Source organism: Anabrus simplex, chromosome 2 (assembly GCF_040414725.1).
Source record: "Anabrus simplex isolate iqAnaSimp1 chromosome 2, ASM4041472v1, whole genome shotgun sequence".
Taxonomy (NCBI): domain Eukaryota; kingdom Metazoa; phylum Arthropoda; class Insecta; order Orthoptera; family Tettigoniidae; genus Anabrus; species Anabrus simplex.
Window position 1 is genome coordinate 148,851,176 of NC_090266.1, and position 15,717 is coordinate 148,866,892.

Sequence of the window (15,717 nt, forward strand, 5' to 3'; positions counted from 1 at the left end):
TCTTGATTAGGTATATCTTTATCCACAATCATCCCTTCTAAAGAAACTTGTTCCAGGATTAGGTTTTCTTTCGATACCGGAATCGAATCTGGAGGTCTACCCAAACCACCACCTCCACTATCTAGAGACATCCCATAAAACTATGCACTCTATTACTTATCTATAGGGAGCCAGTGACAGGACGTAGTCGCTTCACACACTCCGAACAGTTCAGCACCAGTCAAGAACAGCGAACACTTTCAACGATCTGCTTCAGTTGAATGCTCGCACGACACTGATGAACTCACAAGTCAGATGGGCCATTCTGGAGAGCTGCCCTGCTGTTGAATGAAGCGCCTGACGTCACCGAGAGCCACAATAGACAGTGCTACCCCAGATTCAATGGCCTGAGTGTTGTAAGATGCAGTTAGTTGAGTATTTTTAAAGTTAATTTTGTTAGTTAATCTAATTAGCCTCCATTCAGACATGAAATACAGAACTACTGGATATTTATATGCCGTGACATTTAACCTTTAAAACTAATACGAAAAAATAACATGACTTCAAATCCGACTCTGTAATGACAGACACACTCACAAAGCCGTGACATTTAACCTTTAAAACTAATACGAAAAAATAACATGACTTCAAATCCGACTCTGTAATGACAGACACACTCACAAAGGCGATCGTGAGTTGAAAATCAACCGTTTACGAACAACTAAAAACCTAGGTATTAATCAAGGCTTATTACTGCCCCAGTTTAAAGAAGGAAGTTATCTACGAGCATATTCCACTTCTAAACCAAACCAAACCAAACCCCATGGCACTACAGCCCTTGAAGGGCCTTGGCCTACCAAGCGACCGCTGCTCAGCCCGAAGGCCTGCAGATTACGAGGTGTCATGTGGTCAGCACGACGAATCCTCTCGGCCGTTATTCTTGGCTTTCTAGACCGGGGCCGCTATCTCACCGTCAGATAGCTTCTCAATTCTAATCACGTAGGCTGAGTGGACCTCGAACCAGCCCTCAGGTCCAGGGAAAAATCCCTGACCTGGCCGGGAATCGAACCCGGGGCCTCCGGGTAAGAGGCAAGGACGCTACCCCTACACCACGGGGGCCGGCTATTCCACTTCTAGGTTGCAGAAAATACAGTAATTTAAGATTATTTGGTTATGAATTTGTAAATTATGTTGATATTCAGATATAAATATTTGTAATTTCTATGTTATGTGCGGTAGTAGATTTTTAAGACTTTCAATCGGAGATTAGGTAAAATGCAAGCACACGTTAATTTTAAATTCTTCTAGCCCACATTTCCAGTAGTCTGAATAGGTAAAAATGTATAGTAGATTACATTAACGTTAGAAAAACTAGTTATATTACTACTGTCGACCAAACTGTTATGCTCATTCGAGTTTGGACGTTGTTTTTTGTTGTTATGATGTAACCAATAGGCCTATAAAAATCCAAGCACACCATAATTTTTCTCGTTTTATTTCACGTTAGTCACGAACGTTTGGAATTTTTAATTTGTACTGTAATACTTTTAATGGCAAATGGAACGCAGGAAGTGCCCGTTTTTAAACGTGTTTCAACCATACGTCAAGTTTAAGAAATTATTTCTCAAAACACGTCATCAGATCGAATCAAAATTTTAACACAATATACAGTGTAATGTTTTATGCATTATTTATACATTTAAGAATTTTATGTTTCCAAGAAAAAGAGCTGTTATCAATTTTGTAAGACTACTTTTTCACAGATTGGTTGGAAACTCCATTCTTGGTCGCGTTGTGATCTTTATATATCTAATGGTTATGGTGTATGACTGAAACTCGTAAATGAATCAAATTCCTTTATATCAGTTTGTATTTATATCGGATAGAATGATATACATCACTGACTGGCCGGTGCAAGGAAAGACATGAGGCGTTACCGCGTACTCCCTCATTTGTTCGGGAGGAGTACGTTATTCTGCAACCGTTTTATACAACGGTTGTCTGCGCGCAACGGTTTCGGGGACAACCGTTCTCTGCGCGCAACTGTTTTGCCAAGCACTACGGCCGACTAGATGCGTCGCTCTAGCTCGCTCCTTAAGACCGGTCTCCACTGTTTAACATTTAACACCAACATGTTGAATTTAACATGTTACAGTTGACATGTATATTGTGATTGTGTCTTCCAATTGACTTTGCATGTTTACTCAGAATGTTGAGTTAACACTTTTAACATGTTGGCGTGTTTTCCGCTCCAAGTGGAAAACATGTCAAGTCAATTCTTTGTTCGTGCGTTGTCGGCACAGCTTCGGCAACTTCCATGATGTTTCCATGCCAACACATAACCTAAACGACGAAAACGACGTACTCCTCATGAAGTAGGATTATAATTACAACACTCCGCAACAATCCTTCTCTTTGTTATAAGCTACAAATACAGTACACGCACGTGTGTCGTTCTCTCTGCACTATACTAAAATGTATAGTCAGGAATGGAGTAGAGCAAGAAGATTAATCTGGACTTAATTAATGATATAATAGAAAGGCCTTATTTGTGGGATGTCTCATCAGAGGAATACAGATATAAAGCGAAGAAAGCAGACAGTTTCCAGGAACTCGAAAATATCGATAATTGTTCCCGCGAGTAAATGGAAAAATAACTAGCGTCCCTCCGCTCCCAGTACAGTCGAGAATTGCAGAAAGTTCAGAAAATTCGGTAGTCGGGAGCGGACGAAGTTTATACTTCAAAGTGGTTTGCTTTTGAAGCAATGAGTAGAGTGAGGGGAGGAAATGTGCCTAATAAAACTGCTTTTCTAAATTGTAACAGTGGCAATAACAAAGGCCAATTCCTCTTCATCTGAGTCCATTGTCCTTATTTAAAAATACTAGGCACCATCTAAATGTAATACCATAAATTGATATGATGAACTACCTGTATATAAACAAAGGATGTTAAGTTTAACATGTTTATTAAGTGTGGACACAATGTTAAATGAAACAGTATTTAACATTTAACATGCTGATGGTGTCACCAGTTAACATTTAACACTTTTAACATTTAACATGTTGGTGCTAAATGTTAATCAGTGGAGACCGGCCTTTACCGGCCTTGACAATCGGGTCAACGCACTGTAATCGGAGTAGTTACACAGCTCGACACGAGGCTCTGGCGGCCGACCTATTTGTGGTAGAAATGCATACTTCTTTATGGAAAATATATTGACTTTGGATGCCGATTTATCATAATTTAGAGCTATGGAGAATGTTACATGGGTTAATACTGTTAAAATGATTAATTTTAAAGGTTACTTTCGTTGATATTTGCCAAAATGATATCGTGAAATGAAACTGCGGGGAGATGACAGTCCAGCTGACGTTCTGATATTGACTCTGATTGCCGATGTATCTTCATTTAGGGAATAAAATAGTATGTTACATTGACTAATGTTGTTAAAATGATTAATCCTAAAGGTTACTTTCATTGATATGTGCCAAAATAAATGAAACTGCAGAGGATGGAGTAGTCCAACTGACGTTCCTTAATTGTGAGGAATAACAGCAATCGTTTTTATTATCATGGCATTTAGATACATAGCAGAATTTACCACAATGCTTTTGTCCTCTGATGTTAATATTGAGATTAAGAGTCATTGTTCAATTAGAGTTTTAGAATTCTTCAAGCGCTGCTCTCAGGGAGGGGCTGGACAAAATATAAGAGTCTTACTTTTTCCATATTCGTTGTATGCAGAACACAAATATTTTGACTCAAACATGTTTAAATGTTAATTTCAATATATATATAGTTTCAGATTACATTTCATTCATAACTTTCACTAGAATATTAAATACCGGGCAAGCTGGCCATGCTAAATTCAGACAATAAATTTTACTTGAAATGCAGTAGGGTGGAACAAGTTGGCCGCGCGGTGTGCAGCTGTGAACTGTGAGCTTGCATCCGGGAGATAGTGGGTTCGAACCCCACTGTCGGCAGCTCTGGAGATGGTTTACCGTGGTTTCCCATTTTCACATCAGGCTGTACCTTAATTAAGGCCACTGCCGATTCCTTTCCCCTGCTAGCCCTTTCCTATTCCACCGGCGTCATAAGACCTATCGGTGTCGATGCGACGTAAAACAAATAGCGAAAGCAGAAGAAGAATTTTGAAAAAGAATTCAGTGAGAGAAATGTATTTTGAGTAAATAAATTGTAAACTGTTCTCTGCTCGATGATGATGATGCTTGTTGTCTAAAGGGGCCTAACTTCTAGGTCATCGGCCCCATTGCTCAGGTAACAACACTTCATACGTTGGCCTTACCGTCATAGCAGTAGTGACTTAAATGTTAAAGTTCAGATTATCTTGAACAAAAATGTGTTGTGTTGCTGTCATATGGCAAATACGACACCGCCTAAAGGATTATTCTATGAAAGAAAATTAATGGGTAAAAATACCTGATTAGCGTAATTAGTGGCCACTCCCGGAGGCCCGGGTTCGAGTCCTGGCCCTGCCACGAAATTTCAAATGTGGTACGAAGGCTGGAACGGGGTCCACTCAGCCTTGGGAGGTCAACTGTGTAGAGGGTGGTATCGATTCCCACCTCAGACATCCTCGAAGTGGTTTTCATTTGTTTCCCACTTCTCCTCCAAGCATATGCCGGGGTGGTAACTAACTTAAGGCCATGGCTGCTTCCTTCCCTCTTCCTTGGCTGTGCTTCGTCGATTAGAAGAGTTATTATTTTTAATATATTGCTGCTCAATATCCCACATGGTATGTGCATTTGAAAAGACTGTACTTGTGTTTACATTGTTTATTTTTTCTTCGATATTTACGCTTTAATTTACTTCAGGCTGATGATGACCTATTACTAGGTCGAAACTAGTCCCTATATAATTTAAACTATTTACATTTTGTATTGAAAAGGTGGACCCAAAATAATATATTAATTTACTCTATTGGCTATGCCTTCCAATCTTCCCATCCCCAACACAAGGCACCTGTTCAGCATAGAAGTTGTGGCCGCCTGGACGAGGTACTGGTCATCCTTCCCAGTTGTATCCCTGACCCGCAGTCTCACGCTCCAGGATATTACCCTTGAGGTGGTAGAGGTGGGATCCCTCACTGAGTCTGAGAGAAAAGTTAATGCTGGAGGGGTAAACAGAGTAAGAAAAAAGAAAGAAAGAACGAAGATAAATACCCGACATAGAAACGGAAAACTAAGACGAGAGTGTTACCTGCTTTTATCCACTCCGTAGTTTTGTCCTGGTCTACAGAGAATTCGTGAAATGATAGTGTCCCTTTCCTTTTTTTGCTGTTCGGAATACAAAAAAGGCACACTACGGAGTGGCTAAAAGCAGGTAACACTTTCGTCTCGTCTTAGTTTTCGAATATTTCCTTACACAGTTAAAGAAAAGCAAATCAACACACCATTAAAAACGAATTAGCACATAAATTAAAATTCTTGTTCAGGACGAAATCACTTTGTTCTTGTTTCCATAGAATTTCTGCTCGAAGTACGAAAAGGTGCACAAGAATGTCTCAAATTCCAAGATTTGTAAACACAATTTAAAAAATATAATCACCACACTACACAATAAAAGAATAAACTCACTAGCGCATAACTATCAGATCTCATTATCAAGCCAACAAGCACCTCATTGCGAACACATTGCCAACATTTACGACAGCAAAACAAAAAAATAAAACTGGAATTGCGGCAATTTGCGGTATACAGCTTCCTGTCAGTGGATAGTAGGCCAACGCTCCAACGGCATTATGGTGAAACTTTCCAATTACAGCTTTATGCTGGGCTTCACAAGCGATTGTCAAGGCCGGTATAAGGAGCGCAGCGAGGTATCCAGTCGGCCGTGCCTGTGTGTACATTAGGCTTACACTTATTTCCTTGTAGGAACTGACGAAAAGGCCAAACACGACAAGCGGTAGCCTATCCTGCCTGACTGAGTGGCTCAGACGGTAGAGCGCTGGCTTTGTGAGCCCAAGCTGGCATATTTGGTATTTGAAGGTAATCAGATAGGTCACCCTTGTGACAGTGGATTTTTTGCTAGTTGCTTTATAATGCACCGACACAGATAGGTCTTATGGTGACGATGGGACAGGAAAGGCCTAGGAATGGGAAGGAAGCGGCCTTGGCCTTAATGAAGGTAGGTACAGCCCCAGCATTTGTCTGGTGTGAAAATGGGAAACAACGGAAAACCATCTTCATGGCTGCCGACAGTGGGGTTCGAACCCACTATCTCCAGAATTTTCGATCCAAACTAACATACAATGTTATAATCAAGTTGAGAAATGTCAAAAGCGAATGAACATGTCATCCCCAGGATGCGAGCTCGCAGCTGCGCGCTCCTAACCGCACGGCCGACAGTGGATTTACCGGCTCGTAAAGGAACTCTGGAGTAACAAATCTCCGGTACCGTACTTCAGCTTCTCCGAAAACCGTGCGAAGTAGTTGGTAGGACGACAAATCAATAACACTATTTATTATTACATTGTATCCTACAGAGAACTTTTCCCCAGCATTAAGGAAATAAATATAAAGTGAACAACTATGATACAAGACGCTTGCTGTCCAACGCCACACCTAAAATATTTAGAATTTGCTAGTCACCTCATCCCCTCTGTCTACGATACCTTCAGTCCTACATCACAACTACTACTGAGCGAGTTGGTTACGTGGCTTGTGGCATACAGCTCTTAGATTGCATTCGGGATATAGTGAGTACTGATAGCTGGTTTTCCTTGGTTCCCATTTTCACATCAGGTAAATACGGGAGCTGCTGTGCCTTAATTAATGCCACTGCAACTTCCTTCGCCGTCCTAACCTTTTCCTATTCCGTCGTAGCTATAAAACGTGTCTGACTGGGTGCAACATACGGCAAATAATAAAAATCGGCGTTACCATAATCCTCTTCCAAAAATATCGAAATGAATTATTCAGGAGATGAACTTATGGGATTTAAGATCATAAACACAAGAAAGACTGTTCTCTCTTTCAACAATTATTTCAAATTGTTTATCCTAAAAATTCTTGTTCTGATTTTAATTTTATTATAATTTTTATTATTATTACTATTATTATTATTATTCGTAGTAGTAGTAGTAGTAGTAGTAGTAGTAGTAGTAGTAGTAGTAGTAGTAGTAGTAGTAAGGGATACTTTATTACACCATGGTTCACTTCAAACCTTGTATTATTTCTCGATGTAATTAGGCAAAAGTCATGGAAACTATTTTTTCTTGCAGATATGTGAACGGATCACAAACGTATATGTGTCGTGTGGAAGTCCTGCGGGCATAGTGTGTATGCAGAACAACATGGCTCTGTGATAACTGGTAGTAGCGCAGCGAGGGCTGTGAAATCAGTCAGTTGGTGAGTGTCGTGCGAGATGGAAGTAACCCGTGTTGAGCAGCGCGCTTACATCATAATAGCCGTTCTCCGAGGGAGAAATCGATTGAATGTCACAGTGAATTAGTAGAAGCCCCTGGGAATAATGCCCTACCATACCGTACAGTAGCACGGTGAGTAGAAAAGTTTCAGCAAGGACGTGGGTCAACGATGAGCAATGTTCGGGATGACCTGTCAGTGTGTGGACAAACGTGGCACGTGCCGTCATCGAGCAGCTCCTGGATGAAGACAGGCGATGGACGCTACTGGAGTTAGAGAGGGAGGGTGGCATCGAGAAACCCACCGTCCACAGGTTGCGTAATGTGCTGCAACTGTGCAAAATCGCATCGCGGTGGGTACCGGATGCACTGACGGAAGTTCAAAGGTGGGTGCGCTATGCAATATGCTCCGAACACCTTGCACGCTGGCAAGAGGACGGCGATCAGTTATTGTCACGAATAAGCGCTATCGATGAATTTTGGGCCAGGGTATACGAACCAGCACTGAAACGTCAGTCCGCTTAGTGGCGACATGCTGGATCACCAAGGAGGCAGAATCCTTCCCCAGTCAAATTGATGGTGATCGTCGCGTATGACATCAGGGGTGTCATTGTTTGCCACTTTGTTCCACATGGCAGGCCAGTGACCGCACAGTACTACAGTGACTTCCTGGTGTGACAGGTACGACGTGGCTTTCGGAAGAAACGTCCGGATCTTGTGGACAGTGCAATAATCCTGCACGACAATGCGAAACCACATAAAGCAGAGTGTGTAGCGACGTTGGGGATGGGAAGAATTGGAGCACCCACCGTACTCTCCCGACATTTCGTCCTGTGACTTTGATCTTATTCGCAAGGCGGTTTGCAACACGAGAGGACATTGGTAATGCTGTGCGCCAACAGATGACCCGATTCACACATGGTGAGGCAAATGCTGAGACTGATGGTATTCAGCGCCTCCCACATCGTTGGCTGCGTGTGGTGTTAGTAGCAGGGGACTACTTTGAGGGTCTTTATGCCCAGGTTTGTCATGTGAACGTTATATGTATAGTGCTGTCATCTTTTCCACCGGAAAGGCGACATTGCCTTGTTTACTACCGTAATAATTAGTGTGTTACGATATTTCAGTGCTATTCAATGTCCTCACATGTAGATAACACCTTGTCCTTTCGTCTGTATATGTCACATTTTCCAACCGGACTGGTATCTCAAGAAAAAAATAGTTGCCATGACTTTTGCCCCAACCCTCGAAAAATATGTAAGTATGTAGCCAATATCTTGTATTTTTATGTCCTTTTAAACAGACATTATGCATCTTTAAGTGCTTCCCTAATAAAGAAAACTGTGAAACGGTATTTATTCCCGCAGCCTCTGTACTTGCTTCATCACATGTCCACTCGATTTGATCGCTTGCAATATGGCGGACGTGGCTTTCAATAGTTTCAAATATGGCGGTCCAATAGCGACTCTGTAGTCACCATTATAGCTCGTTGACTTTAATACACATATATCGGACAGCTCTATCTCAACAGCATTGAGCGGAGTGCGAACAACGACGGTGGTGACATCTAGCGCCTTGGTGTGAACTACATACTTGTCAATGTTACAGTTCAGTGGAATGCAACCACACTCATTGGAAATATTCTTGTTAAAGTAATTGAACAATCATAATTGATACGGGGATACCCGTGGAGCAGAAAGAGGTTAAAGAAGGTGCCGGGGTGAATCGGTCTAACTACAATGTCAAGAATCGGATTTAAAATTTAAATTGAAGGTTATATTTTCAGAACTTAAAACTTAGAATTTTTCATGATAATATTACACGTACAAGTAGCAATCATTAAACAAGATTGGGAAAAAGTCCAAGATTCAGAACCTTAACACTTTGGGCTTTAAGCCCCTAGTATTACAATCCCTGAGCTACAAGCTGTAATTTACAAAAGAGCACAAATTATTCAGGGGCAGAAATCCCCTAATTCAATAGCCCATGCTCTCCAAAATCTAAATATCCAGCCTTCCAGAGGCACTCTTTAAAAATTTTGAAAAAGAGCTAACAGGCTCTCAGTTCCCCTTACTGCCTACTTAAGGCAACATCAACTTACAAACACTGGCCTCTCAAGGCACAACTTGCGATATGAAAACTGATTAATACAGGGGTATTTAATACCCAACCTACAGGGGCCTTCAGAGGAAAGGAACAGGTTAATTAACTGACCCATACACAAACTGAATGGAGGCGTACACTGCACTCCAAGATCATAAACACAAAAAACCTACAGGGCTCTAGGCCGATGAAACAGGGGCTATTCCCAAACTACTGAGGTTGCACGGATGGAAATAACTTTAATACATAGCAGAAACGTGGGTACCTCAAACCAAGATGAAGGGGAACTGGAGAGGGCACATTACACTCTATCCCTGATTTACAGTTAAGGATTTTATGAAGTTTATACATTAGCCGGCAGAAAGTTACATTTTCAGAAAGTCAGGTTACATAGTTAACGATTCGGACCTTTCCCTTGGGTTAAACTGCGGAGATAGCAAGAAAGAAAGATGTTATGCTGCCATTACCTTGTAGATGTACTGCTGACCGATGTCCGCCCGCCTCCTTCTTTGACACACACACACTCAATAATATGAAGATCAATTGGCCAAGAAACATGAAATCCGCAGTTTGTAAAACCTCAGGGAACGTTCGAGACCATTCCAGATTAAACTAGCCACACCCCCTCAAGTTTATTGGTTAATTTCAAAGTTACACTCAGAATTGAAGAAGAAGCCGGTGATAGGTGGAAAATTAATTACAGAAATTAGGGATTGACTAAATTCAAAACTGGCGGAAATGAAAAGGAAATATTGCCAACCCAAAAGTAAATAAACAGCATTCAGTTACAACAACCTATAAATACAAAACTTCTTCAAATTATAACTTCTTACACTTTGTACCAGGGTGCGTGATCACCGTTTTTTGGCAGTGTCATCTATGGGAGAATGTCCAAACTTCTTGATGAATGGAAAACTAAACAAGTAGAAATTCACTCGGGTAGGAAACAGCACAATAACAAAATTACTCAATATTTTAGTGGTGACCTCTTCTAATTAATGTTCCGTGTCGGTGTAGTTTCAGTTTCACAATTTTACCAATAGCGGAGTTCATTTAGGCGCTAGTTTTGAATGCGCGGCGCTGAGGTGTACCTCCCGATACAATAATGTTTATGAATGACATTTTAAAATATGGAATACCTCCTTCATGAACCTCCAAACGAGCTTTATACTAGCCGTGCGTTTCGGTACATCTTAGAAATTAAAAGCAGAATTCCTTTGAGGATATTATTATTATTAATATTATGATTATTATTATTATTATCATCATTTTATATGTTTTACGCCCTCCCCCTGAAACGAGCGTGAATACGCTGACCATTCAGCGAAAGCACCGGACGGGGAGGATAACTTAGTAACATAGATGTTTCATTAAGGTTTCGGAAATGAGAAGCTGTAATTAAGGAATAGGATTGACGGTGGATGCTTTCCTTGTGGTTGGGGGCGGTAGAATAATATCCACGGCATCACCTGCCTGTCGTAAGAGGCGACTAAAATGGGGACCAGAAACTCTCAAGTTGGGAGTGGGTTGGCGACCACAGTTCCCAATCTGAGTCTGACATTGTTTCCACTTAATAGTGTCAGGCCCTTAAATTTCATCTTTCTCAGTAGTATAATTGGAGAGTTCGGCGGCCTCCTCCTCCGCCCGCGGCGCGGGAAATATGAATTTTGGCGGGAAATTTGAATTTTGGCGGGAGATTTGAATTTGTAAACAAAGCCACGTGCTTTTTGACAGCTGTCATCGACAACAACGCATCGCTAACCTCACTGCTGCCATCTTGACGGGCCTAACCTCAGTAGTGCCAACTTAACATAACTAGCATGAGGTAAACAAAGCCACGTGCTTTTTGACAGCCACGTGCTTTTTGACAGACAACAACGCATCGCTAACCTCAGTACTGCCATCTTGACGGGCCTAAAACTCAGTAGTACCAACTTAACCTAACTAGCGCGAAGTAAACAAAGCCACGTGCTTTTTGACAGCCACGTGCTTTTTTGACAGCTGTCACTTAACCTAACTAGTGCGAGGTAAACAAAGCCACGTGCTTTTTGACAGCCACGTGCTTTTTGACAGACAACAACGCATCGCTAACCGCAGTACTGCCATCTTGACGGGCCTAAACCTTAGTGGTACCAACGTAACCTAACTAGCGCGAGATAAACAAATCCACGTGTTTTTTTGACAGCCACGTGCTTTCTTGACAGCTGTCATCCGCCATCTTTAATCCAGAGAGCACTGTGCTGCCCTCTTTATCGCAGTAGCTGCAAATTCGTCACCTGTCATCCGCAGTGCTGCTATCTTGACGGGTCTAAACCTTAGTGCTACCAAATTAACCTAACTAGCTTGAGGTAAACAAAGCCACGTGCAGCTGTCATCCACCATCTTTAATCTATAGAGCACAGTGCTGTTCTCTTTAGATACTTACCTTTGAAATGTGGTGGCGGATAATTTGAAAAATGCTTTTTGACAGCAGCCATCTTTGAGCACCGTGCTGCCCTCTTTAGCTACTTACCTTTGAAATGTGGTGGCGGTAAATTCCACGTGCTTTACAAACCCATGCGCTTTTCTGACAGCTGTCATCCGCCATCTTTAATCCAGAGAGAACAGTGCTGCCCGGTAGCGGCAAATTCCACGTGCTCTTGTTTGGAAACAAATCAACATGCTTTTTTGACAGCTGTCAACCGCCATCTTTAATCACCGTGCTGCCCTCTTTAGCTACTTACCTTTGAAATGTGGTGGCGGTAAATTCCACGTGCTTTACAAACCTATATGCTTTTCTGACAGCTGTCATCCGCCATCTTTAATCCAGAGAGAACAGTGCTGCCCGGTGGCGGCAAATTCCACGTGCTCTTGTTTGGAAACAAAGCCATGTGCTTTTTTGACAGCTGTCATCCGCCATCTTTAATCAACAGAGCACCGTGCTGCGGGCAATTTCGTCAGTTGTCATCCGCCATCTTTAATCCACAGAACACCGTGCTGTCCTCTTTATGACATGTAGTAGCGGGCAATTTGAAAAGTTCTGTTAGCTATCATCCGCCATCTTTAATCAAGAGAGCACCGTGCTGCCATCTTTAGCTAGATACCTTTGAAATGTGGCGGCGGATAATTTGAAAAATGCTTTTTGACAGCAGCTATCTTTGAGCACCGTGCTACCCTCTATGTGGTGGCGGCAAATTCTACATGCTTTACAAACCCACGCGCTTTTTTTGACAGCCATCATCCGCCATCTTTAAGCAACAGACTACAGTGCTGCCCTCTTTGTTGTGGCGGTAAATTCCACGTGCTCTTGTTTGGAAACAAAACCACATGCTCTTTTGACAGCTGTCACCCGCCATCTTTAACCAACAGAGCACTATGCTGCTATCATGCGGGCAATTTCGTTAGCTGTCATCCGACATCTTTAATGAACAGAGCACCGTGCTGCCCTCATGCGGGGCAATTTCGTTAGCTGTCATCCGCCATCTTTTAATGAACAGAGCACCGTGCTGCTCTCTGTAGTAGCGGGTAATTTGAAAAGTTCTGTTAGCTGTCATCCGCCATCTTTGAGCACCGTGCTGCTATCTATGTGGTGGCGGCAAATTCCACGTGCTTTACAAACTCACGCGCAGCTGTCATCCGCCATCTTACATCGCAAACCTCAGTGCTACACTCTTTAGTTGAAAAATGGTGGTGGATAATTTAAAAAGAAAAATTCTACAGCAGCCATCTCTCGACGCTAATTGCACAAGATTGTGGCTATACATGACTCCTTAAAGGTGCTTATGCAAGATGATCGCTATACATAGACGCCCTTGGTATGCTTGCGCAAGATGGCGGTTATACAAGGCTCCTTATGAGACACCCTAGGGATGCTTGCGCGAGATGGTGGTTGCTCTTATGAGGTGGCTTAAGGATCCTTGCACAAGATGGCTAGAGACGCCCTAAGAATGCTTGCGCAAGATGGCGGATGCAAGATGGCGGCTATACATAGCTCCTTATGAGACAGCCAGTACTCGATACAACATGTGATCAGAACATTGATTGATGTGTTCAGAACACAAAATAAGTAGAATCGAACACTGTACTCGATACAACATGTGATTAAAACATTGTCTGGTGTGTTCAGAACACTACATAAGTAGAATCGAACGCTGTACAGCATGTTAGGGGATACCTTTGTTCTAAGAAGATCAGATTGAAACATAACAAGACTAGAATTGAACACTGCACTCGATGTCGTTACATATGATCAGAACAATGATTGATGTGTTCAGATCACTAAACAAGTAGAACCGAACACTGTACAACATGTTAGGGGATACCTTTGTTCTAAGAAGATCAGATTGAAACATAACAAGACTAGAATTGAAAACAGCACTCGATACAACATGTAATCAGAACATTGATTGATGTGTTCAGATCACTAAACAAGTAGAACCGAACACTGTACAACATGTTAGGGGATACCTTTGTTCTAAGAAGATCAGATTGAAACATAACAAGACTAGAATTGAACACAGCACTCGATACAACATGTAATCAGAACATTGATTGATGTGTTCAGATCACTAAACAAGTAGAACCGAACACTGTACAACATGTTAGGGGATACCTTTGTTCTAAGAAGATCAGATTGAAACATAACAAGACTAGAATTGAACACTGCACTCGATGCAACATGTAATCAGAACATTGATTGATGTGTTCAGATCACTAAACAAGTAGAACCGAACACTGTACAACATGTTAGGGGATACCTTTGTTCTAAGAAAATTAGATTGAAACTAACAAGACTAGAATCGAACACTGCACTCGATGTCGTTAACCTTAACATGTGATCCGATACAACATGTTCGGGGATACCTTTGTCCTAAGAACCGAACACTGTACAACATGTTAGGGGATACCTTTGTTCTAAGAAAATTAGATTGAAACTAACAAGACTAGAATCGAACACTGCACTCGATGTCGTTAACCTTAACATGTGATCCGATACAACATGTTAGGGGATACCTTTGTTCTAAGAAAATTAGATTGAAACATAGCAAGCCTAGAATCGAACACTGTAAGAACATTGTTTGATGTGTTCAGTACAACTTCAATGATTAACACACACTGTGCACATATCGCATAGCTATCTCGCCTAGTATGAAAATCAAAAAACACACTGTGCACATATCGCATAGCTAACACTTCAAATGATTTGCTTAGTACGAAAATAAATAAAAAATCTATACCGCGTAGCTAACTCGTTCATCGCACTGCTCAGACGCTTAGTAATTGCGAATACACTCATACGAAAATCAAGAAAGCACACTGCGTAGCCAACTCGCTCGGCTCACTCGCTTAGTAATTGCAACACTGATACACACACGGATAAGAATGTTCCCAGATACTACATACTTACATGTTTTTTAAGGGGGGTGAAAGATCATAAATTATATGTACACATGTTGTCTCCTCCAAGTTGTAAGATGAAATAGACGCAGTACTGCGAGTTTCCGCTCTAGCTAGCGAACGGAAGTAGCATGATATCTCAGCAAAAAAAAATATGCCTGAGCTTGCAAGTCAGACACAATGATGGATACCGCGATTCAAATCCTGGCAACTTATGCCGTCGGGAAATGCATCCGGCTAGATCATGTTATGACGATCGCGCAGGTCCCTCGCCTAGCGTTTGCTATTTTTTACAGCTTCCAGTTCGAACCCGCTATCATCCGAAGTAGTGAGAATGATTGAGAGTGTTTGAGGGTGATTCATTTGTTGGATGGAGGCGTTAAGCTGTGTGCAGGCTTCTTCGGTAGGAGTAGGCCATGTCTGGACATCTAGTTATCGATTTAAAATCCTAGTCAGGAAGGGCAACCTGTCGTAAACTATGGTGTATGATCTAATAGGCGGGGTGTGCAAAAAAGCTAGCAATAAGTAAGGGCTGTTGATAGGGGGCGTTAAACCTTGTACAGGCTCCTTCGAAAATGATTTTGAGTACAAGACGTTGAGGGTGATTCATCTGTCGGATGGAGGCAACAAGCTGTGTGCAGGCTTCTTCGGTAGGAGTAGGCTATGTCGGGACATCTAGTTATCGATTTAAAATCCTAGTCAGGAAGGGCAACCGGACGTATAAAACTATGGTGTATGATCTAAGAGGCGGGGTGTGCAAAAAAATCCAGCATTAAGTAAGGGCTCTTTATAGGGGGTGTTAAACCTTGTGCTGACTCCTTCGAAAATGATTTTGAGTACAAGACGTTGATGGTGATTCATCTGTCGGATG